General features: G+C 36.5%; 1 long non-coding RNA gene across 2 annotated transcripts in view; it reads right to left on the bottom strand.

The window, feature by feature from the left end:
* Positions 1 to 807: 807 nt before the first annotated feature.
* LOC308071286 overlaps positions 808 to 23988 on the bottom strand; it is a 52761-nt gene continuing 29580 nt past the window's right edge. For both annotated transcript variants that reach the window (XR_013931067.1, XR_013931068.1), the window contains one exon: positions 808 to 23186. This is a non-coding gene — a long non-coding RNA (uncharacterized lncRNA). The remainder of the gene's footprint in view (positions 23187 to 23988) is intronic.

The following is a 23988-nucleotide window of genomic DNA, read 5'->3' on the forward strand; positions in this document are numbered from 1 at the left end:
TGCATTCCAAGTTGTCTTAGGTTTGTTGAAAATGCTCATTTATTCAAATCTTGGAAGTGAACACTGGTGGTGGCTAAATCAATAGGTAGCTTGACAAGTGGATATTTGATAAACCGCTTTGAGAAGAGTGAAGTGTCTTTCTCCAGCTATGGTGAAAATTTTAACTGAATACATACCTGAAAAAATTATGATTAAATAGAAAAGTATCTGAAGCTTTTTGGGGTAGTGATTGCACACAGGATTCTTCTGACAGAAACAATGGTCTCATATCTTCTGTCATTAGTGAAACATACTTTATGAAGTAAAAATATTGATATAATATTAACAAGATTTTAGGAAGATTGTCTTATCTGGGTTCATAATGGACCATAAGTTTCTCTTGTACACTGCATTGTTTTGAGTTTAACAACAAAGTATCTCTTTAGTCTAAAAATTTAGAAGGAAATACTTGCAAAGTGATAACACTTTCCTACTCTTCCTCTCAAACATATAAGGATAATAACAGTATGTGGTACTAATTATTCTAAAATACATGCAATATAAATAAATTAGAGCAGAATTTTATCTAAGAGAAACTAGAATGTCTTTGCATAAATCAGTTTATTCCCCAAACAAAGTGTTCTGCTGTTTTTAAGTAGGAGATCATTCCTTTACATTCAAGATGATTTGAGGAAAAGTGAAAAGTCAAAAGAAAGCCAAGCCTGGTATGAATGAAAAGACAAGGCAGGTTTAGAAGCTGTTGAGTTTCTTTTCTGCTACAAATGAGAATAGCTAGCATCGAGACAGGTATATGAAGAAGTATTTGGATTATTATTTTTTTTTTCTCCAAAATTGATAACAGTGCCCTTTTTGGGACACACACACACAAAGAGCTCTCTACTATAGAGCAGGTAAGTCCAGTCCTGGTACCCTTCCAAGCAAAGCAAACACAAGCTATTGACTTGCAATCAAAGCAGTATCTTTCCTGGCACGGTGGCTAACCGTGGAAGTATGACATTATCCTAGGCAATTTTACCTATTGTCAGTGACTACAAAGTCCATCAGTGTGATCCACTCTTCCCTCTTTTGTAATTAAAACTTTTGATACAGACGGTAGTGGAGGATGCTGTAGTGATCAGCAGTGTCTGGCAGTGGGCTAATGCAACAGAAGACTCTTAAGTGAGGAAAAGCACAAAAAGTTATGTTAAATGCTTGTGTGGGAAAATTACGTTAGTTTATATTATGATGTGATATTACTAAGTGATAGTGTATTTGTTAACTCTGCTAGACAGAAGCTGAATTATCGATAAAACCCAATATGATTAATCATTTAACTAAATAATGAAACTATTTTTACAAATGGAGTAACATATAATATTCATCCACAGTAAACTTCACTGAGATCAAAGTTGTGTGATAGCAGAAATTCATTGGACCAATCCTGTGCCTTGTAGAACATTAAGTTACTGAATTTCAATATATTACGGACTCCTCTATAAGCAACTCTTACGTTAAGACTTAAAAGTGCCAGAAGGTGTAGAAAAATAATCTGCCCTTTGGAATATTTCAGCAGGGCAATCATTCAAAATCCATGTTCTTTCTTCCTGAGGTTGCAATCCAAGCACAGGACAAAGGGTAATATTAGCAGAGTTTACACTGAATTTTATTTAAAAATAATAATAATAATAATAATAATAAAATAATCAATGCCAAATTTTGTGTTTGAATTCTGAGGCAGAACCTATTGGATTTCAGAATGGACTTCCCCCAGGCCAAGGAGGAGGCTGATTCCTGCCCCAGATCTCAGTCTGAAGGTAGAGACATTTGGAGGGTGCATCAGATGTGAGGAATCTGCAAGGGGAAGGTGGAAAACCATCACTGTTGCTGCATGTTACAAAGGATCCATTCCAGCAAGCACTGAAAGCTTCCATGGAAACCAGAAAAAAAATCTTGCTTTCAGTCTTGACAAGACCAAAAACACTTTTGAAAATGAAATTTCCAGCTATTCAGTTTTCAGTTAGTCTACTCAAGGCATAACAGCTCCCATTTCCTTCCCACACTTCTGACGCTGATGCAACCCAGCTGGACCTCTGGTAGATAGAAAAGGGAGGAGGAGCGAACCCAACATGGAAAAAGTTGAGAAAGGAATTAATTTGCCATAGTTCTCCATCAGAATAGGTTTAGAACAGCGAGCACTCAAATATTTTGTGGTATCTTCAGAAAATGATCAGATGGACTGTTCCCTACTGGTGCTTTTACAATTGAAAAAATGATGTGAAAAACCAATGTCTTTTAAGCCACACAATAGCTCCAGGACTTGCCTGCACTAGTGCTTTAAATCTGTGACAGAAAATGAGCCTATTAATCAGTGAAGGAAAGGACTAGAGACTGTCCTGATTTTGTGCAGACGTGCATATCATTTAGCCTATTTTGTAAGTGTAACTGAATAAAAGTTTATGACCCTCCAAGTTTTATTTTTTCAGAGCCTCAATTAAAGGGCTGTGATATTCTGGTGGTTTGATCCAGAAAATAGATAGTCTCTGCTGCTGACAGATAGCAAATGATCTACCAGATGCTTGGATCTACAGATACAGAGCCCAGCCATGATTTTAAAGTGAAGAATTAAAATCTCTTCCCTTCAGCAGCTAAGAAATGCCTCATTAGTGCTATAAAGGAAGAACTGAAGGCACATCACTACTATAAATAGTACTCTACGTCTCTCGTTAGCTCAAGTCATTAATAGCCTTAGGAAGGAATGAATTGCCAGACTGATAGATATGTTTTTTATGTCCATAGAACCCAGTGATGTGGATTGTTTGCAAATGTTCTCCCTATTTTTCATCTGGTCTCAACTTCTTCTAGACTCCTTACCAAAAGCTAAATAGACTTTTTTTAAAAAAAGTGAATACAGACTCCTTACTTACAAAAAGGGAGACTCTTGAACAGAACATAATCACCTATTCCCATGGTTATGGTTTGTTTCATTTATGAAAAATGTTGCCTACTCAATGGTTCTATTCTGGTAGTATTTGTGCCCAAATGGGTACTTCCAAGATTTCCTCTCCCAAGTCTTAAACTAAGATTTCCTCAACACATGGTAAGCTCAAATTTCAGGAAGATTATGCTCTTTTCAAAATAAAGTCTTAATTTGCAAAGACATTACCATCTTTGGGTTCCTAGCAGACCTATCTTTCCATTTCAGGGAAAACCATGGTGGATTAACTACATCTAATGCTTAATTTTAATGTCAGCACTTCCAGATTTTTTAATATCCAGTGTCAGGACACTCCTTTTCAAGGACAATTGCAATATTAAATGCTACTTGCTTATTTAACTGGGGGAAGGGTGGGGTGGGAGGGGAGGGATGGTCTCTTAGTAACTTAATGTATTTTGGTTGAAAAGTAATATTCTTAGTCTATTTGTAAGAGCACTATTTAACTATTAAGTCCTCCCCAAGTGTATGTTTTTATGCATGACATGTACAGATCATCTACAGTAAGATATATAAAGGGTATATCTTCTTTTTCTTCACAAAAAAGGTATATCAACTTACAACAGATCATTATACTGATAATAAGATGATGTTGCCTACCATACACAAAGGTCTTGCTTTCCCAAGTTAGGAAGTTTCTAGAAAACTGTCTGAAAGCAACTAGAAATCTCAAACATAATTTTAAAGGCTTTTAATGTCAAAATTTTCCTATTATTGTGAGCCTGAATGCAATGCTGAATTAGAAAGCAAACTATATTTTTTATTTCCAAGCATCCAGCTCTAATTAAACATCAGAAATTGTTTGATGCACTCAGGGTTGAGTAAATCAGAAAGGAAAGAAATAGTGTTGTGGAAATTTTAAATGAGATGGTTTGTGTAACTCCACTAACATCCTTTTCTGTACGAGAAAATGTCTCACTTAGAAGAAGTGTGACATAACGATAACCTTGTGAACCTAAAGTGTAATGTGCAGTTTTGCTGTTAATAGCTATAATCCATAGAATTTTGGCATGTTGTTTTGTTTACAAAGTCTATTATTAGACAAAAGGTTAACAAAAACATGACCTACTGTAAGCTCCTTGGGAAAAGCACAGTTTAAGCATTTTAAAGGTTAGAATCTAATTTTATATATCAACAGAAATATTTTAGGAATGTGTCTCTCATCTGCTGTATGGGCTGGGTGCCATTTAAAAAGTCAGATCACAGAAGAAAAGGCTCCAATCAACCGATGTACATGTTCTGTGCTGAATTTATGATACTCAGACAGCTTTTTAGTTTCATTCATTCTGATCCAAATTTGAAGTATTAATTTAGATCTTACTTGAAGTCAGCGGGATTTTTGCCAGGCTAACAGCGGAGCTGAGATAATTAAGGACTTTGGGATTTGGCCTGTGTTGAGAGATTACGTGGATCAAAACCCTGAAAGGACAAATCCCCTATTTAGCCCTTTCTGAGCCAGTATTATGTGGTTTGGCCCATATTGCAATTTTTTTTTATCGTCAAAGCCCATGTTCAAGTCTAGAGAAATCCAGAAAGATGAAGGCAGAAACTGAAGTGTTTTCCTCTAGACTTCAGTAAGACTTAAGCTTATGGGACAGTAAGGTGTTTTAAGATGTTATTTGATTCAGTTACTTTACCTGCTACATTTAACAGCATGCATAAAGTAACAGATTATTTCCTAGCTATACCTTTCATTTCTGTGGGTTTTGCTGATCCATACAGCTTTAGGAGCCAGCCCAAAATACTTGGTTCCCACAACTTCCCTGAAAGCCTTCCCCTTATTTTGTGAGAATGAATAATCTACAGCATTTGAGTTGAAAAGATTTCTTGACTCCCATTTTCTTTTTGTCTATGAAAAGATGATCTAAAATTCTAAAAAATATAGACTTAACCAATATTGTTTTCCACAGAAGAAATGGTGTAACCATAGATCCTCTTAGCCACAGATGAATTAATAAGCAAACTTCAAACTGCAGTGTGTTTGTGTATCATATCATATGAACAGACATTTTGTAAGTGATTTATAGCCAGCGAATACTACTTCAGAGCATGCTTACTGTCCTTTTATAACATACAGAGGATTTACTAGATTGGTATGAACATTTGTTTTCTCTCTTTGAATACATGTCTATGCTGACATAATCATTCAACAGATTCATTTTCACCAAATGACTTTAAATCCAGAGTACTTGTAAACTTGAAAATATTTGAGAATTAACATCTTAGTAAGTAAATTTTGCCTTCTCAAAGTTAGTAGAACACCTAACTACATGAAAATTGACAGAGCTCTCTATTCCCAAAGGCATTTTTTCTAATGCATCAACCTTGTTACTGTAGAAAGTCCATGAGTGTAAAGGAATAATTCATGTGGGAGAAAAACATAAACTACTTACTCTTTTATGTCTATCAGCAAATATTAAAACCCACATATCAGGGTCTATTATTACCTATTTACGTCACTGTAAAGGCATCGACTTGAGAAACAACTCCACCAGTTTTCAACAGGATAATAAATAGAAAGTGGGACATTGACATTTTCTATTTATTTTTTTTTTTTAATTCTTCAACCATTCTATGCATGATTTGCATCAAAATATCCAGGGATATCAGAAGATAAAACAAATAAATTAAGTCAGCCTCAAAAGCTGGTAGTCTAAGTGCATTACAATCAAAACTCCTTTGTATTAAACCCACCTCTGAAAACATGAATCAAAGAAGGTGGCTTGAAAGTAAGTGTAGTAAAACTTCAACTTATGTGAAAGTAAGTTGAAGAGGTGCCTGCTGATACAAGAGACTGAGAAAAGAGTTACAAAACCATATACCAGATTAAGACACAGTTCATCATACAGTCTCACACTGTATCTGCAAGATTATCTGCAAGATGCAAAAACAACCAAACTAGAACCAGAGGTAGATCCAGCTTACTCTCTGCCAATAACCGGTAGTAGGCAGGTAGGTGTGAATACAGGAAAAAGGTAAGTAGATAGAGATACTTCCCTGTGGTACTTCAATTACTCCACATGAAATGATTCATACAAATGTAGACTAAGGACTTCCTGCAGCAGAAGTCCTAGTTTTCCTACATTTTAATTCTGTCACTCTTTCCTGTTTCTCTTTCAAGAAGTTTTGCAACTTAATTGCATCCTGTAGGAAGAACTACTTATTTTTCTTTATTTCAAAGCTGCCCTTTATCTATTTTTATGTGATGTCCGCTAGTTCAGGTGTTCAAAATGATCATGCACAATCATTTTTTTTATTTACCCCTGCTCTTGTGACACCCCACCTGGAGTACTGCATCTAGCTTGGGAGTCCCTGTAGTAAGACAGACATGGACCTGTTGGAGCTGTTCCCAGGGAGGGCCACGAAGACGATCAACGGGCTGGGACACCTTTCCTGGAAAGGAAGTCGGAGAGAGCTGGGCTTGTTCAGCCTGGAGGAGAGAAGGCTTTGGGGAGACCTTATTGTGGCCTTTCAGTATAGAAGGAGGGCTTATAGGAAAGATAGAGAAGAACTTTTTACCAGGGCCTGTAGCACCGGGACAAGAGGCAACAGTTTTAAACTGAAAGAGGGTAGATTAGATTGGATGTAAGGAAGACATTATTTTATGATGAGAGTGGTGAGACACTGGAACAGCTTGCCCAGAGAAGCTGCGGATGCCCCATCATTAGAAGCATTCAAGGTCAGGTTGATGGGGCTTTGAGCAACCTGATCTAATGAAAGAAGTCCCTGCCAATGGCAGAGTGGTTTGACTAGATGATCTTTGAAGTTCCCTTCTAATCCAAACCATTCCATGATTCTGTACCTTTTCTGAACTGCTCATGTTTCTACAGAGTTCTGTAATACTGCATTAGCCATCTGTTTTGCAGGCTGTAAGGTCTTTCTCTGTGTAGTAATTGCTTACACAGACCTTTATTAATTCTTGTTCTCTCACCCGGAAGTTTGGAGGAGAAATCAGAAATCTACACACAGTATTCACAAGGTATTGGGTTCACCTTGGATTTCTTAAGTAGCTTAATGATGTTTTGATCCTTACTCTTCTGCTAATTATTCTGAATATTTCAATTACTTTTTCTGACAATGATTGAGCACAGAGCTGACGCTTTTCATAGAATTATCTAATATAACCCAAGATCTTATTCCAGAGTACCAGCAGTAAGCTTTCAGTCCTTCATTGTACTAGTCAAGTCAAACAGTTACTCTTCATGTACTTTACTTTTGCTCACACTGAATTTCACCTGCAACTTAATTATCCTGTCATTCATTCTCAGCAATTCCCTCTGCAATCCTTGGCCCCAACTTTTACTACTTACAGCACCTTAATGTAATCTTTAAATTCTGTTGTACTCAAAATAAATTTCAGTATTGTTGCTTAAATTGCCAAACACAATTGCATAAAAATGTATTAGAAAATTTAACAGGTAAACTGAAGTGCTAAGTTGGACTCGTGCTTCAGGGAGCACAGGAAGCAATACTACATAGATACAGAATGTTTCCTGCTTACCTGTTTTTTCCAAGAGAATATAAATTCTGTTTAAAATTTGGACAGAATGAATATATTATCTGATATTAGATAATCATATTATTTCTTCTATAATAAGAACAATAATCTTTCATAACAGTTTTATGAACTAATGAGCATATAGAAGAGTGTAAAAATGAAATTTGATTACCGATTATATTGACAGATCTTAACATAACAATTACTAGTGGAGAACCATTTCAAATCACTTTATAATGACAAAATTCAGTTCCAGTTTTGACATATGTGGAAAGCTTCACTTCTTTCAGATAAATGTATTTTAGCCAGTGATGGGTAACAGTTTTGAATAGCAAAATAATTCCAGTCTGCAGGACATAATATATATTGAATTAGATAAATGTGCTTGTTTAGAAAAAGACAAAGAAAACAAAAGCATGAGCATATTAATATAACTTTGGTTTTAAGGCTATAATGACTATTTTCTCAATTTTAATTGAAAAGTATATTTATTTCATTTTATTAAATGGTAATCCCTTGCATCAGACAGTATCTGGAGATGCAATCTAGTAATGGAAAATTAAAATGTGCAGTTTCATCTACAGGGGCTTATCTTCAATAATGGAGCTATCCAAGCAAAACTTTCCTTTATTGAGAGTTTCACTAGCAGATGGTCTCTGTCCAGAATGAAAGCCTAGTGAAATAAGAAACTTCTTTGCTGATCTTCTTCCTGAATTTTTTCTATTTATGACACCTTTTAGACTCATTAAATTTCTGGAGGTGCTCTTTCCTATCTGTTCACCACGAAAGCCAAGTAATGCTCAGCAGACATTCTCATTTACACTTGATAATATTTTATACAACTTTTTTTCATGCACTTTGCCTGACTGTTAAGAAATTACACAGATCATACATAAACAAAAAAATGAAGTTTAAATTCACCACTGATTTAAGCACATATGCTTAAATAAATAGGTCTATTAACATACAGCTTACTGCTTGAAGTTGATGGGTGACTTGGTCACACTCATATTGTTTGGAATGAAGTATGATTTAGGTTTTGGAAAGGACAATGATTTCCTGATAGGGTGAGGGGGAAATTTCTGCCATTGCAAGTATATTTAACATGACAAAATATTAATTCAATGCACTAATATTTGAAGAACCGGAGAAGCAAGCAGAATAATACTGAGAAATGCACAAATGGCAGTGGCATTATTTTCCCTTGAATATTTTTTTTAAAATAAATGTGTTGTAATAAACATCATTCATGTTGAGCAAAATAGTCTGGGCTGATAAACACCTGCAGGCTTGCCTTTAGGGTCCTTGTTGTTCCTAGTGGGCACAGGCATCAAACCCTGGTCCCGCTTTCCTCACATCCATGTTAAATGAAAACAGAGAAGTGCAAACACACAATCACGCCTGCACATAACTGTTAAACCTCAGGTTATGTTCATTTCCAAAGGACTTGCACCAGGTCAAATACAAATATTTCTGAGATGTTCATGCACCATTTACTGGTATTTTTCTCAGAGAAAAAGCATCTATTTGCATGAACCTGATTTACTGTAGATGTAAATTTGGTAACAGCACTTCAGGCTAAAGAGTGATCTGAGGCTAGTAATAAAACTTTAAGTAAAATTATATAATTAAAGCTACACTGAGAACATGAAACAGACATATGCATATATCTCTATTTATGTGATTAGATACTATGTCCACCGTTACATGGTAGACATATGAGCTACCAAAATAAAATGTAAATGCTGTCTTGCTGGATGAGGGAGAGAATTAAATCTTCATAGCTGGATTTACTAGAGATGCATTGAAATCAATCTCTTTAAAAGACATTTTAAGGACATAAACAAGTGTTGTATATACTCAGGGCAAAATTAAACATAAAAATGTATTGCCTCTGAGGCAGAACAAAATAGTTTCTTGCAGTGAACAATATTGCAGAGTCGCAGCATGGGTTTTGAATTCTATTTCAGTGAAGAGGCTCCGAAAAAGAAAAACACATTAATAATAAGCTTCTGCCTGTGATAATGGAAGTTTTGAAATTCTTGATTTTAGTGTGCCGTGTAAGTGAGGAGAAGCTTTATGGTGTGGGTTTTTTTTCTTTTTTTTTTTTTTTTTTTGTAATGCAAAGCAACATCCCATTCTCTACACTATTGGTGACCATATTGTGATTTTATTTCACTTAATAGACAGCTAGCAACGAAAAAGATAAGCTCACTCATCAGGAAATGTTTGTTTTCCTTTCTTCTCCTTTTCCCTCCACCTTTCCCCCGCCTAACTGAGCTGATGCCTTACATTGTATCAGTCAATATATAACTTTACTGACTCAAATAGAGAAATAACAATTCTTGTAAATATGATTCCTATATGGGAAGTCTGAATCTTTGTCAGATGAGAGCATCATAAATATGTGACAGCACAGAACTACAGCATATTTCCATAAACCCTTGTAATCACTTGACTTATTTTACCTGTGGGTATACATGCACGCTACAACCCTTTCCCCACGTGTGCACTGCCAGGGAATGACTTTTGCATTGGAAGAGGTGAGTGGGCATTTTGCCTCTCAGACTGGGCAGAATCATTAGCACTTGAACATATTCACATGTAGGTGAGTTACTTGGGAATGAGCACAGCCTCTGAGAGTTTACAAACCCCGCATTATTTAGTCATCTTGCAACAGGACATGGGAAACAGTCAAACTGGAATTTTCCCCATTTCTTTATCAGGATGGATGGCTTGTTTCCTAATGGTAGTTTGTCTGGTGTGCAAGATAATGAAGAAGAAGAATTGGAATATACAGAAGAAGAGCTGTTTACACATAATCATCATGGAACTTCACACTGTGATATATTATATTGGTGCTGTACAGCAGATGTACTATATTTACTTTAATATCTTCAAAACAGCATGGATGCAGCATTGTGCATTCTGCAGTCCCCATAGGAAATCATTGTCATTTTCCATAATTTTTTCTTTTTTAAAATCTTGGAAGACTTTCTTGCTTTTATATCCATTTCTCCACTCCACCACATCACTTTTCCCTTTTTTAGAGCCACTGTAACTCCTTTGAGAAGTGTCATATTCAGTGTTCTGCCACTGATGAAAACTTGAATTTTAATTCTTATAAAGCATTCTATAATGGATCTAACAAGGAGAATAATAAGCATTGTGCTATTAAGGTTGATTACTGTCCGTCCTGTCCGCCCCCCCCCCCCCCCCCCCCCCCCCAAATATTCAAGGTCTTAATTTACACTGGGTTTGTTTGTTCATTTATTTGATTTTGGTTTTTTTCAGGATGTTTTCCCCATGTTTTGAGTCCTGGTTTTGTATTTGGCTAGTTAAATGCTTTTCATCCAGACTCCTGAATGCTGTACATATTTCCCTCAGGAATACTAATATCTGCTGTTGGGAAATAACTGCTGAACAGCAGCTTTCTTTGTGCTGAGCTAATTTAGGAAGGTATTCACCTTGCTCTCAACTTTGTTAAACCAACTAGTGGTTGGAGGTTTTGACCTTTTGTTTCTAAATATAAAAATAAAAATGTCAGTGCAGCTGTTGGGAACAGTTTAGAAAATTACCCTTCCTGGGAGACAAGAGAGAATGACAAAGACCTAAGCAGAAAAGATGCATATTAATTCTCCCTTTTCTTCCTCTTTCAATAGATGGGTGAGCGAGAATTATAGACTCGTTGCATTATCTGTCTAGTGTTTACGAGTCACATGGAAGAATATAGTCAAATTCTTATATGAGGTGATCTCAAAGCCTTGTACATTGTACAAAATAATTAAATCAAATAAAGTCCCTAAAAAATCATCTTCTGGGACTCCTGAGTCACTTTGGCTTGATTCTCTAGGTTAGTTTTATTTAGTAAATGATGTAAAGTCATGCTAAATTAGAGTTGTGAAGCATTAATACAGGACAGGAAAGAACTATTGTATCAAAGACAAAACAGACCAGAAATGGTCAGGAATTTTAGATGTAAAAGCATTGTGGAAAAGCCAATAGGCAGGACTGGGAAGGGATCTGGACTAGTGTCTTGAAGAGATACTTGAAAAATCTCTCCTCACTGAAACAACAGAAAATCTGAATCATTACACCTGATTTCTTTCTTGTGAGAGAGGTGAAATCTGGACTACAAGGAATAAGCAGCAGCTAGTCATGGTCATGGAAGGAATGATTTTCAGATGCTGCAGCAGAGGTGAGCCTCAGGAGATCGCAGAAAAAATCCCTAGAAGTCTGATTGTCAACTTTTGCGTTAATATGAAAGTTAATATCTGTACATTTTCATCTTTTCTGTGGTCCATTTTCATTGCTAGATTTTACACAGAGTCCCTCACATTGGAGAGATTGTGGCTTCAGTCTAATTCTAAATAAGAATGAATTTTATATAATATATTTGAATTCAGTATTTTCATTACAATTTTTTTCCTTCCAAATATAGAAGATTCACATATTTAAAGTTTTATTTTAAATTAGTGAATCCATTAGCTCAGGAGGTTATGCTTGGTAAAACCTTGGATGAAGACTCCTTGTGGCCAGGATGAACCAACTGAATTCCAGAAGAACAAGGTCTGGGTAATTTATAACAGTTTATGAAGGGTTCATTTGCCCCATTAAACACCTGACCTGATTTATCCATGGTCTGCTTTTAAAGGCCAGAAGGTATCTGTGTTTCTTATGTTTTCCATAAGACCAGGAACCTTTGATCAGTTGGCTTCCTCAATTATTTATGCACTTTTTATCAGACATCTGCAAAACAAGCAGGAGGTAGAAGCCCATGTTTTTTAAATAAACTACTTGTATCCTAAAACATGTTGTGTCAGAAACTGGTGTACAAACTTTCTGCTATCTCATCATAAGCATTTTGCTTCACAAGTGCATCTGGAAGTTCAGCTGTTGCTATGGGGTTTTTTTGGAGCTTACATTCATTGCCACTATAACAAAAACTTACATAGTTCATTACAATTTCATCATAAATCTAGGCAAAAAGTTCATTTGTCTAGGTAGGAATATGTGAAATATATGAACAAAGGACCGATTCTAATATAGTTCATGACACAAGGAGGTCTGTACACACCAACAAGTACCCAATATTCAAAGACAGATATTTGATATGTCAGAAGAAAACCAAAACAAATCATTTTAAAATAGCTAAATATTTGAGATAGTATCAATAGATCATACATATGCATAGAAAATGCATGACTGATCCGGACAGTTACAGATTTTCCAGTTCAACACTCTTTTGGCCAACATGATAAGCATTTCAAACACGTTACAAGGTTTTCTCAATAAAATACTGCGTTATTATAGAGGAAACTTGATACCATTCTGTGCATAATTGTAAAATTTGAGCTTGTTTTTCTTAAATTTACTAATAATAACCCTTCTTGCAAAATCTTTGGCTTTACTTAGACACTCAATATTCTTTCTGTTTAAAAGTCATGTGTCCAAGCATTATTGTGCCCTAGACTATCATCATTTGCAATAACCTCTGCAACTGCCAATATAAGTGAAAAAAAAAACAAAACAAACCAAAACGAAACAAAAGACCCACACTATCATTGCTGTATGGATCATAATGGTTCTTCACCATTCCCTCAACCGGCTCTTGCTTTGGCTCAGTCATTGCTCATAGCTTAGGAGTGGGGAATCAGCTACTCATGGGGATTGTAGGTCCAGAAAAAACACACAGGAAAAATGTTATTGTGCACACAAAATGTCCTTCAAAGTGGTTCAAAGTGGTCTTTATGTAATCATAGGCTTTTTGCATAGATTCAGGCCATCCTGGAGACAGACCAAAGGGCTTAATTTACTCAAGAAAGCCAATAAATGCTCCCTTCAATTTTCCAAGTAGTCTCCATATTCTGAAGTAAAAAGCCTGAAACATTCAGGTAAATCCCTTATACTATCTATCAGAGTAAAGAATATACCATTGAAGAGAGGCTGTCTGGGGAAGAAAAGGAAGGTTTATTTAGTTCTGCACTAGTAAGAACACCACCATGCTGGTTAAACTATGTAAGAGATAAATCCTTGAAGTGCAGTCTAAGATACATGATACTTCTCCAGACAGGGAGCTCTAACATCTACTGTACCTGGCCAGGTAGATGTAGCACCTTCATTTGCTGCAACGGTCCCTTCTCTTGTTGCGGTGGATATTGCTTTTAGAATGGAAGGTGTTATGCTGTGATCTATGATGATCTGAGGAGGACTTATTGGCTGCTAAAACATAACAGCAAATTTCTGAATGAATCAGCATTTTGTGAAAAGTGGCTTATCAAACAGTTCTTAGGAGAGGCACGAGTTTAAAAAAGGCTGAAGGATTTGTTTAATTGTGGTGCATCTGGTGTTGGAATTTCATCCGGAAGCTGTTATTTTATGCATTTTCTTTAATTTCACTTCTTTTTGGAGAGATGGGATATTGCGTAGAAATGAAAAAATTTAGCCAGATACTTGTCCAAACTTGTATTTCAAAATCTCAAAGCCTTTTTCAGGCACAAAAGTTATGTGCAACTTGTAATTTCTACCCCTACATTTCCCGCAAGCTGCCAGCTCATAGCCAAAAGAACGATTAAAAAGTGGGGCTACCCCAGTTCCGATGTGTTATTATGAACAGAGGCTCTTCTACGTGATAATAACTGCATAGGCTTAATTAGACCGTTGATAAAAGACATACGTGAAGCCTGCTGAATTCTTAAAATCATTACTCCTACAGACTGCAGTGGACTTTGTAAAAGCTCTGACTTGGTGTCTGGGGGAAAAAACCCAATGTTTGGTATATCTGGCTTCTGTGATAGCTGGCTGGGAAAGGAAGGGGAGGCCAGCCCATGCTGGGTTGAGCTTTTTCTTGGAGAGAGAGAGAGGTCTACAAATCTTGGCGTCGGATATATGTAATCAGCTTGCAGCTCTAGCCTTCCTCCTCACACCAGGCAGACCAGCAGAAAATCAAGCCAGCAGATATGTGAGGTTCATGATGCAGGTTGAAGTATGTCGCTGCAATTTTGTATGACAGGCTGCAGGAGTTGAACTTGATTTTGCCGAGTCGCTTAGCAGCAGCTGTGATGACTGTATAGTCCTTATACTGTCTGGCCAAATGACTAAGCCAGGGTGATTCCTATTATGTGTATTTATTAAGTTGTTTACTTAATAACCAGCCAAGGACTCTAATAATGAGAAACTGGATTTCATCCATATGGCATTTATGTTACTCTAGTTACTTAAGGTGGAAGCATTAACAGGAACAGCAAATATAATTGCCAACCTTTCTTAATCTAAAGCCTTGATAAAGATGAAACATAAATTCACAAATTTTTAGCCTTAGAAAAATAGCAAATTGATAGGCCCAGTGAATAAAACCTTTTCAGTGTACCCTGAAAAAAAGCATGCTAAATTAAATAGCAGGTCTGGAAAGAATGCCAGTCCCAGTGGTGCAGCATAATTTTATTAAAATACTGCTTTTAAGGGAACAGACTAATATTGCTTGACCTCCAGGTTCATTAAACTATGATCTTCTGATGTAGCCTCCTATTAAATTCCAAAGACCTACCGAAAAAGTGGGAGAAGACATAAAGAGCTGTGAATGGCACAAATAAATGCTGTGGAGTCAGAAGAGTTTTCAGGGAGAATTTTTATAAAAAGAAGAATTCTATGGTGAGAAATATAATGGAAATCATATTCTGGTAACATTGACTTTCCAAATTTTAAGCTGATACTTTCTTTTTGAGCATTCTGCCAGTATTAAAAGCCAATAGATGATATGAAGTAACTACACTAGACACAAGATGAGCTTTTGCTTGTTAACATCAGACCTCCCCACAGGACTGTGTGCCGTGTCATCTAAGGTTTATGGTTCAGTCAGTGCCAACCTATGCATTATTCAGAGTTGTAGATCCAGCGTCCTCCTCTGACTACTGACTCTATACTCACTGTAGTTATTTAAAAATTGAGTCAGAAAGGAAAGGCAATGCTGGGTTTGGTGCATAAAATGAGACAATTTCTGTTCTTTCAGTTTGCCAGAGCAATTTCAGTGTCATCAAAGCTGGTAGTTAGAGAAGGAAGGATTTGCTACAGAATGGTAGGGAAATACATGGATAGGACCATAAGTGGTGACTGAATTCACCCCTGTGTTCAAAGGAAGGTTCCTCTGTCTATGCAATTCCAGACAGATTTTTGTCTTAATTGATTTGAGACAATGCTACAAATTTTCCAGCTTTCTCAGAAAATTAATTTAGTATTTTCTGTTATCATTGCTTTGAGCAGAGTTTTTCTGCTTTTCCTCCTGTAGCATCTTTTTGTGATTTCAGGTTCATTAGTTCTTACGCTCTTGCAACAGATGCAGGACAGAAAGAGGTCCTTATTTTATTCCTTGCTCTTTGTTATGTGAAGGGTGCATGTGATGTCATTTTTATCATCAGATAAAGTGTTGTGTTCAGCATTAAGGTATGTGGGCACACGACTATGCTGTGGCCTAGGATTATATCTGTAACTAGATAAAGGGCTGTAGGTCTGGGCATGGATATAAACTGCTTTAGAGCCCATGCTGATATTTGGGGGATGTGGGGAATGTTGGGTGGGATACACAAATATTCAATACAAGGATCAGTAAGGAAATAGAAATCTTGTTAAATCTTGAAATTACTAAATTACTGATGTTATTGCAGCGCATTAAGGGGTGTCAAAAGGGCAAATGTGAAAGACAGACCCTACCACAAAGTGCATTAATGAAACAGAAGAATGTATGCCAGTGCCAGCTATGAAATGCATGTGCATTTTTACTGGAATGTGCTGGGTTTATAGCATGATTTTGGAAGACTAATGAGCAAAGCTATGGCTGTCAGATGATCAATAAAAGATGAGAAAGTTTTTAGGATTAGCATCAGAAAACTGTTAAAAGGCAGCAGGAGAGAAAGAAGAAAAAAATACAACTTTCATATGAATGTAAAATGGACAAATACACAGAGGAGCTATTGCTCAGCTGTTGCTTTTCTTTCGCTTCCTTCATGTTTTCTCTCGGCATCGTTTTCTCCCTGTTCTGAACATTCAGCATGAAACGACTTTTCATTTACTCAGCTGCTAAGACTGGTGGTCACACCAGTAAAATTTCTTGTCCTGCCTTGGTGCAGCTGTAGGATGATTCCACACAAATGAGCATTATTTGACATGAAACAATTGTCAAAAAAAAAAAAAAAAACCAAACAAACAAACCAAAAAACCAACCATAGAGAAGAAGAGGAACCTTCTGACTGGTAACAAATTCCATCAAGTACCTTATCTGAACCCTCTGGAAAATATTCTGGTTATAAAATGACATTGAAAGCTATGACATACACTCAGTGTCACTCTTAAAATGTTGAGGGTATTGTTTAGCTCTCCATTTAGCAGAGAAAACTGTGTTGATCTATTGCAAAAAAAGGATTAGAGATCAGAAAAAAAATTGTAAAGTAAATCCTTCCAGCTCCTCAAAGCTAATTGTGTGTATTTATTTTGAACGTGATCTAGTTGTGATAGTCCACAGCAGATATGAAGGTATATATTTCAACCAAAGAGGAATAATAAATGATTAACTCATTCTGGTATCAAGCCACAACTTTTCAAATTAAATAAATCTTTGTTGACTGATAGGAACCTAGAATCCAATTTGATTATTGTTGATGTAAATATTAATTAACACCACAGAAGTATGTGTTTGCAATGAATGCAATAAATGAAAAGAAGAGTTTTGTTTGAACCACCCTGTTTCTGTGAGGAATTAAAGCGACAATACATAGTATATATAATGAGTATCTCAAAAAGAAAGCCATCACCTGAAGCAAGAATTAGTATTTTTTTTTTTTAATGTTTGAAAGTGTTATTGATATCTATGTGGGTTTTTTTTAAAGATGGGACAGGTAGAGAGGAATCTGGGATAGTGCCATGTACCTTCCCCTGTTAATCTTTGAGGATTTGTTCCGGTATAATGAGTGTTGGTCCAAAATTTCTGTCACCTCCAGGACTTCGCCGAGAATGAATCCTAATGAAGATAAAAACTCTTACTCCTGTCACTGCTGATCCTGTTACTCATGAAGGATTCTCCAGAATAAATGTTTAGCAAAGAGGATAAATGACAGATTTTTTTTAGGAAAAAAAAAAAAAACAACAGAAGAATATTAATAAATACATTAAATGGTATTTATTACTATTTAATCCACAAAAAAGGAACCAGAAAATGCTGATCAGCACTGAATGTGATTGCCTGTAGTATTCAGTTATCAGAGCAGTCCCTGGAACAGATCTGGCTGAAATCTCTGAGGACTGTGCCCAGCCATCACCAGGCATGGAGCAAGCAGCTCCGAGACCAGTGTTTCCACTGGCTGTTAGCTGTGGCCATGCTGCTTTGGAGAGTTAGATACAGATTTAGCATGGACACAAAATATTCTGTGGCAGTTGGCTTCAAGTCAAGAGAACACCCATAGACATATTTAATTTACAAGTCTAAATTTAGCTGAAGTGTTTCAGTATGGCTCTGGGTAAAACACACTATTGCTCAGTCTGGTTTAACAAAATGAATGAACCTTGATATCAGGGGAAATGTTCCTTTTTAAATAAGAGGAAAGGATCGTCCGGTTAAATATTAAATGAATATTAAAGTGAAACAGCTCCCTTCTGGGTGTGAAAATGGAGTATTGATAATGTGGATCCCAGACCTCTATAAAGCTACAGTTCACTGTAAGTTTCAGCTCTTGAACAAATGGCAATTCAAGTATTAGGCAGCAAAATATTGCAGATGCTTCAGTACACCTCTGGGAGATGCTATACTTACAGCAAGTCAAATATAAAATAAATGGAAGGTAAAACCAAATAAAACCCCAGGAAATAAAGTTACAGTTGAGCTGCAAAAAAACAGGCAGGCTTCTATGGCACTAGCCAAATATTCCGTGTGATCCCAATCGGATAGGGATACACAAATGCCATGAAATTACATCCATACAAAGAGCAAGACAGTCCTTCTCAAGTGGGTAGAACTGCTGCAAGAAAGTTTACTGAATCAACAGTCATTAGCTCCTGGCTGGATGTGAACAAATTTTCATGAAGCTGTTGTTGTTTTAGACATGTGCTCCAGGGCCCAGCCAACAAACTTTGGAGATGATGGTACAATGAGTATAATCCCCGTGGATCTCTCAGACACTTTTATAAACTATAGGGTTTTCTTTTTTTGTTTTGTTTTAATTAAGGCTGAGAATTATATACAACAGAAAGATATTATGTATGCTGATTGGTGAGAAGAAAAAAATTCTTTGCTATTTACTGTTAAATGCAGCTCCTGCTGTGATACTGATGATAAGGGAAGTAAAATAATCCACAGAAAATTTATAAATTAGTAAACGCCCTTACAGATTTGCCTGATGTATGTCTGTTTACCGTTGTTTTCACTTCCTCAGCTGAGCCCAATATAATTTTCAGAATGAACAAGTATTTAAAAACTGATGTCTTCAAATAAGGTTTCATATTTTTGTGTGCCAACTGTCTGTATATCTTGTCAAGGATTAAATGTGTTATTGCACAGGGATTAAAAAACTCTACTTATTCTGAAGCAGCCTTAATATTATGTATCTGGGCATCTAGTTTCATTTATGCTAAACATAATAATATTATACAAGATTAAAAGCTAAATCTACACTAGAGAAATAACAGACTATTAATAACGTTCATACATAACAATATCATCATATCTCATCCTTGCTTTAGATAGGAGTGTAGAGATTGTTTTCTTTTGCTACATGTGAATAAGACCACATTTTTTATTTCTTGAACAGCTGTTAACCTGCCCACCAGACTGTTCTAAACAGAATGAGTCTTTTGCTAAAACCTGAGGTCAGAAAGTTATTCTTCTGTTTCCTGGTTCTACATCACTCCAGGAGTACTGATTATTCTGAAATGCATAAATGTGTAAAGAGAGAAACTCGACAGTCACTGAAAGGGCATCAAGTGTCCTATTTCAACTATTTAAACCTTTCAGCTTTGGCAGTCAATAGCTATGCATCATCCAAGTTTAATTCATAACAACATCCGCAAAAGTAGATATAGGTTTGAAAGATTTTAGCACAAAAAATATAGTCTTAAAACAGGTTTGGAAAATAAAAATTTAAGAAAAGAAGGTCCTTCAAATCCTATTCAGATAAAACAGGCTAAGAGCCAAATTATTATTTTGCATTAGAAACCTCATATTTACTGTCCTTGTGGGCAGCATCACATAAAATAAGGCTAACAAAGACTTCAACAGGTTATATAGGCTGAAATCCAGTACTTTAAGTTAAGTGAATACTACCAAGGACATTGTCTTCAGACTCTCTCTACCCATGTTTCAATTAGGCCCATTACCCTTGTCTTATTCACCTAGGAAAATATTTTTTTCCTGCATTTTGCAGCTTATTATATGCTTGATGACTGTTCCCAAATGTCCCTTTAGTCTTCCCTTGCCTCAAGTATCTCAGTTATTTCAGTCTTTCCTCGGAGGTTGTATTTTTTAGATGTCTAATTGGTTTTTATTCTATATTTTTCTTTTTTATATTTCATTAAAAACTTGAACACACCTTTTCATTATAAAAGATTATTTCTGTTCTACTTTCAGCTTTCTTCAGGGAGAAGAGATGGAGTAATTCTTCACCTGCTCTATTTACTTCCATTACTATTACCTTATTCTACTTGTTTCATTATTTTAGATTTATTCTGTTATAACTGCTTTTGATTCTTGTCTAACGTTTGTTGTCTTTACCAGCCATCTCTGGATGACTGGGTCTCTTTTTAAGTTTCCTTTTCTATTAAAGAAATCTGAGTGGTAAGCAGTTTAGAATGCCTGATATACTATAGCTTTCACAACCTGCAAAATAAATATGAAATGGTCCTTTCTATCACTGAGGAAAGAAAGATAGAGTCTGTCAGAGAACTGAAAGTTTTGAAGATGTATATTTTATATCATTTTATTCCTCGTCACAGTTGGGCTATTGCAGAATTTGTATTTAGGATACCAAATGGGGAGTAAGGCTTAGAGAAAATTGAACGGAAGGCAAATAGAACTCGTGCAGACTGAAACAGCAAGATGAGAAAAGAGAGAGCTGGAAAAGAAAACATTTTCTTCTCCTCAGCAACATTTTGATATTTGAAGATCTTTCTCATCCCTAAGCTGAAAACCTTTCGGAAAAAAAACTTTCAACATACTCCTTTCTCCCTACCCTATAAAGTCCATAGTCCACTGACAAGTAAGGGGGCAGTCACTCCAGCTCATAGAAAAAAGACAGAAAAAAAGACTTAAACCTTCAGGTCCCAGAGTGCTGCTGCCTGCCATGGCATATTTTGGTGTGGCATGGTGAACCATGACATGCCTGACAGGTTTTACATCATCTTCCTCTTCAGAAATTTAATTCGGGCCTTGACGATACCCTTTAAGGCTGAAGTTTCAGTGACAGTGCTACGTGCTCATTAAAAACCTCCATTTTCATTATTAATGCCGAGTCAAAATTACCCTGGAAGACTCCCACTAGTCATGAAGAGTAGTTTGATAAAGTGCAATGAGGGCAGAATCTTTGGGGTTGCAGAGTAATGGGTCCCTGTGAGCACAATATTCTGTCGCGGGCTGGGCGAGGTGTTACTGAAACCCACAGGTGTTAGGAGGTGCCGGTGCTGTCTGGAGCTGGGGAAACAGGGGCCACTCTCCAAATAACCTGGTGAGATTAAATACCCCCTGGGCCGTGTGAACTGATAGCTCTGTAAGGACAAATAAAACAAGTGAAATCGGGTGCCCCGACCGAAGGTGTGGTGAGACAGCAAAACTTCAGAAAAGTAGAGGAAAAGAGCACTGGAGCAGGACAGCCAAGGGCACAGCAGCACATAGCGTAGGGGAGCTCGGCTTACTCTGTGAGCACTTATAGCTTCTGAAGGATCCTGATTAGATCAAACAACTTATTTTTTCTTTTGGAAGCTGGATGAACATTTCTGAGATTTCTGAGTTATCTGAGATATGTCTTATTTCTTTGTACTTGCTGTAAATGCATTTAAGAGAATACTACACATCATTTACAGTACGAACTGTCTTTGAGACTCTTTATTTCACCTAAATGAAATTAGATGTCTTTTCAGAATGATCTCAAGACATTTTTTTTTTCCAAAAATGAATGATATAGTGGTCTAAAATTTCAGAAAACTGTTTTGTTTGACTATGGATTATTCAGGCAAATATCTAATCAAAGACCTTGTATTTATGAATTTTGTGAATGGCATCATCATGTGTTGGTACCAAAGAAACAAAAGTAGCATAAGATTGCACTGTGATTAAATAAATGTTTTTACTTGAAACCCTGAGTCAGACAGAGGATATGAAATAAAAATCACAGAAATTGGATCTTTAAAAATGATCTGGATGACATATAATATTCTCGGCCAAAAGAAGAGTAAAGCTGTGAGAGTTCTGTGAATGTCATAGATCTGATAGGATGTGCCATGATGACCTAAGACCACACTGGTAATTTGTTATAATTGTAACCCTGTTATTTATGAAATTGTTGTCCAAAATAAAAGTAATACTGAAGTATTTAAGCTGTTGTCATGACTTTAATTACTGCCATGTTTCTTACAAAATGTCTGCTTTCTGCATGGACTCTAAGGGATGTTATTAAGTGATGACACTGACACCACCATTTCATCCTGTCTTTACATCTTTCTTCACTTGCACCGACAACCTGTGATAACCAGCCTACTTTTCTGGTTTTGCCACAGGTTGTTAAGCAAAATCTCATTTTCATCTTTTTAAGTGAAAGTCACAAGTCTGGGACTTACCGTAGCTGTATAAGCCGGCAAACACAGTGTTGCAGGTTCTTACAGCAGACTGCAGACTTTTTGTTAAGCTAACGCAGGGTCCTGAGCTTGTCTGGGCCTGTCTGGAGATTTGTTTTAGCTTCTTTAGCCATAACAGCAATTGTCTAACCACTAGGTGAGGAGACTGTCACCTTTTCTTTACCTGGTTTTATACAATAGTGTGGTGTGACACTGACTGTATTATTGAAGCTATTAGATATTGATAACAAACAGATATTCTGCATAGAATGAGCTACCCATGACCTAGGATAGAATCATAAAATCATTTCAGTTGGAAAAGACCTTCAGCATCATCAAGTCCAACCATGAACCTAATACTGCCAAGTCTACCACTGAACCATGTCCCTAAAAGCCACATCTACACATCTTTTAAATACCTCCAGGGATGGTAACTCAACCACTTCCCAATGTTTCATAACCCTTTCAGTGAAGAATTTTTCGCAATATCCAATCTAAACCTTCACTGGTACAACTTCAGGATGTTTCCTCTCATTCTATCACTTGTTACTCGGGAGAAGAGACCGACACCAACTTTGCTACAACCTCCTGTCAGGCGGCTGTAGAGAGCAATAAGGTCTTCCTGAGCATCCTTTCCTTCAGGCTAAACACCCCCAGTTCCCTCAGCTGCTCCTCACAAAACTTGTGCTCCAGACCCTTCACCAGCTTTGTTGTCCTTCATATACATATAAGAAAAAAAGAAAAAAAAAAACCCAACCAAACAAACAAAAAAACAACAAAAAAAGAACAAAGTTAGCAAAGTTTAGCATGTATAAAAACATGTTAAAATGTATAAGAGCAGGTTAGGAAAACCAGAAAAATTACTCCAAAGAGTACTATAGCAAAGAGTAAGAAGATGTCAACAACAGACTTCTGACAAGGGACTCGGGGTGATTGCAACTGACTGGAATGCCCTCCAGCCCCAGTCTGAGACCACTGAGAGTAAGACCCAGATGAGCAGTGGAAGAATGAGCATAACAGAAGAAGAAGGTGAAGAATTCTGTATATGCACATATAATTTTAAATGCAGTTTTAGTACCATTTTAAGTGTACAAGTAGCAAAGCGTTGATTAGACTTTTAAGACTTTAGAGCAGCAATAAATCCTTGACTTCATATTCCAGGTGTGTTTCTTTTGTCATTAGAAAGATTCTAGAGTGTAAGAAAACTGTGGGAATTCAAGTAGCCTTTTCTGCAACTTGGATGCAACAAACTGGCACCACTGGACTTTCAGAACTCAGGCTCCAAAGCCACCTGCACCTGCTGGATGGCTTCAGATAAATCACTTCTATCTCTCTGTACCTCATTATTTATCATCAGCAAAATGAAGGTAAAGAGTCTGACCTCTGCTGATAGAAAGCACTGAAAGAGGTGGGTAGTGTGAATCAGCCTTTAACTGGCATAAAATTCAGTGCTGAATTTCAGGACTTGTATCCCTTTGGAATTTTGAAGTCCGAAAGTTCACAGGTTATCAGACAATGTCTCCACAAATGTTCAAGCTTTATTCCTGCTGTTGACTCCAATATAATGAGAGAAAGAAGAGCTGGTCTTTTATCAATTTCTTCAGCATATAAAAATTTGCTGATCTCACATCTCCTAAGGAAAAAGCAACTTTTCAGAAAAAAATCAAGGGAACAAGTAGAAGATATGCACTCAACTAATGCTAAGATATTTTCC

The sequence above is a fragment of the Falco punctatus genome (genome assembly GCF_963210335.1).
Source record: "Falco punctatus genome assembly, chromosome: 11".
Taxonomy (NCBI): domain Eukaryota; kingdom Metazoa; phylum Chordata; class Aves; order Falconiformes; family Falconidae; genus Falco; species Falco punctatus.